The 3,004-nt window shown below is 47.0% G+C and overlaps 1 pseudogene; it reads right to left on the reverse strand.

Annotated features, from left to right (window-relative positions):
- Positions 1–1,438: 1,438 nt before the first annotated feature.
- LOC138774626 (U2 spliceosomal RNA) lies at positions 1,439–1,614 on the reverse strand (annotated as a pseudogene).
- Between the last annotated feature and the right edge of the window lie 1,390 nt (positions 1,615–3,004).

The raw sequence follows: 3,004 nt of genomic DNA on the forward strand, positions 1-3,004 counted from the left end.
AAGAGCGCCCCGTTAACAGTGACTTCCCTTTAAGATAAACTTTAAGCCTTGATACCCTCCCTTTAAGAGCAATTTATGTACTGTCCCTTTAAGAGCAACTTATGTACCATCCCTTTAAGAGCGACTTTAGTACCGCCCCTTGAAGAGCGACTTTGGTGTCGTCCCTTTTAGAGTAAATGTGGTGCCGTCCCTTTGAGAGCAACATTGGTCCCCCCCCCCCCCCGTTTAAAGGGGTTATCCAGCGCTACAAAAACATGGCCACTTTTAGCTCTACTGTTGTCTCCAGTTCAGATGCGGTTTGCAATTAAGCTCCATTTACTTCAATGGAACTGAGTTTCAAAACCCCACCCAAACTGGAGACAACAGCAGGGGGGAAGTAGCCATGTTTTTGGAGCGCTGGATAACCCCTTTAAGAGCGACTTTGGTACCACCCCTTTAAGAACAACTTTGGTGGCGCCCCTTTAGGAGCGACTTTGGTGCCAGCCCTTTAAGAACGACTTTGGTCCCGCTCTTTAAGAGAAAATTTTTGGTGCAATTACTTTAAGGGTACAAACCCACACACCGTATACGCAGCAGATACGCAGCAAATACGCAGCAGATTTGATGGTGCAGATTTGATGCTGTGTTCAGTTATTTAGATCTAATCTGCTGCGTATTTGCTGCGTATCGCAGCAGTAAATACGCTGCGTATACGGTGTGTGGGTCTATAACCTTAGAGCGAATTTGGCCCAAACACTTGCAGAGCCAATTTGGCACTTTCCCTTTAAGAATTACTTTGGTGCCGCCCTTTAAGAGAATATTTGTTGCGCCCGCTTTAAGTGGTCCCATCCCTTTAAGAGCAACTGTGGTCCAGTCCCTTTAAGAGAAACTTTGGTACACTCACTTTAAGAGCGAATTTAGCACTTTTTCCCTTAATAGCTAATTTGACCCCGTCCCTTAACTAACTATGCTAAAATAACAAAAAAACAAAAACAAAAAAAAAACTATAGTATATACTGACAACTTCAGCGGTATGCAAAAGCACAGACTGCACTCCCCCCCCCCCCCCCCAAAAAAAAAAAAAATTCTAATTAAATGGTTTGAACAGCACCTACCTGCATTTTCCTTGCTACCTACCTACCTGGTTGGCTGCCTGGCTGCAACTACAGTGTCTGTCTGTCTGCCTGGAAGTTATATGTGACATCACAGCCTCGATGACATCATCACGGAATGTTTCTCTGTGTATGCTAGATGTAAACAACTTTTGCTCCATTCACACACGGTAAAGCCTTATGTGCACTCATCTGCCAAGGTGCTTACAACACGCAGGGTGGCATGAAAAGTCTGCTACGCACCCTGTGGGGGGGTTGTATTTTTTGGAAAGGCACTTGGGGTGCAGCTGTGCACCCTGTGTGTGTGTGGGGGGGAGGGGGGGGTGTCTAACTTTTGGAAACGCATTCGGGAGTGCACGGAACCTGGAAAAGCTGCAGAACCAGGTCGATGCCTGGAGAAGACAGAGCAAGGTCTATTTCCGTCTCACTGTTCTAAAAATCCATGTCATATATACATATACAATAATATATATATATATATATATATATATATATATACATATAAATATATATACACATATATTTTTTTTTTCAGGGTGGTTTGGTGCTCTCCCCACTAGGAGGCACCCCTTGGCAATGGGCTTCCTTCTCTGGAGAAAGGGATATCTGGCTATTCCCATGTTTTGAGACTCGTAACTGAGGCTCCACGGACCCCTTTTTTGCATATTCAAATTTTGTATGGGACAATCAATGGAGACTCGTAAATGAGTACTCCATTGGAATTTTTCACTGTTCTCCCTGAGTTCAGTGATTGTTGTGTTTTGTTGGTCTATTTATCATTGCCCCAGTAGCCAGAATCCTGATCCACACTGACGAGGGGCAAATACCCCGAAACTGCAGTCTGTGGATGGATGCCTAGCCTAGGTAACCCTTGTCTTATGTCGTTATCCTCGCCACAGAGTTAGACTTTGACTCACAGGGGCCACCCTGGTGTTTCCCTATTTAGGTCCTAAAGCTCGCAACAGAGTGAGGACCTGAGGGACTACGTTTCAGGGTGGTTTGGTGCTCTCCCCACTAGGAGGCACCCCTTGGCAATGGGCTTCCTTCTCTGGAGAGAGGGATATCTGGCTATTCCCGTGTTTTTAGACTCGTAACTGAGGCTCCACGGACCCCTTTTTTGCATATATATATATATATATATATATATATATATTTATATACACCTAGTCTTAGCCAAGAGGCTATAAGGGAGCGGCTTCTGAGGGGACGCCACAAAAGCCAAATCAGACAACACATGTCATACATGTCTCAGTTACGGCAGCGGCTTTACCATGGACAACATAGATGCATTTATATTTCTCTCTGTCACTGTCTATCTATCTATCTATCTATCTATCTATCTATCTATCTATCTATCTATATGTTTATGTGTCTATCTATCTATGTGTTTATCTGTCTATCTATCTATCTATCTATCTATCTATCTATGTATAGATAACTACCAATTATTAAAGAGCAACTTTGTTGGGGGGCGTGGCTTGATGGCCGACTGAGCAGTAGTGTTTTAGTGGAGCTCCGTCCTTCCCTGGCATTTTTACCCTGAAAATTTCTCCTGGAAGCCGCTGTTTTGTGCCTGGACTTCTCTGCCTACCCCTGAGACCCCACGGAGCGGGTGTTTGGTGGCGGGGTGTGTGAGGGGCCCCCTGATTCACGGTGCGGTGCCTCTCCAACGGTCTGTGAGCCTAGCTATCCTGACTGTGGACTCCTGCACCTGGGGAAGACGCCTGTCTGCCTGCGTCTCTGCCCGGCGCCCGGTCCCCCTGCCAGTGACCCTCCTCCTGTTGGGGCTTCCCCTCCGGGCCGTGGATTGCCTGCCGGTGCCCGGTGAGTCCCTTGGGGTGCTGTGTGCGGAGCTGCTGCCGGGTGCGCTGTCGGCGTGCGCCCTCCCCCCTCCTGCCCTGACTCACCGGAGC

Source organism: Dendropsophus ebraccatus, chromosome 15 (genome assembly GCF_027789765.1).
Source record: "Dendropsophus ebraccatus isolate aDenEbr1 chromosome 15, aDenEbr1.pat, whole genome shotgun sequence".
Lineage (NCBI taxonomy): Eukaryota > Metazoa > Chordata > Amphibia > Anura > Hylidae > Dendropsophus > Dendropsophus ebraccatus.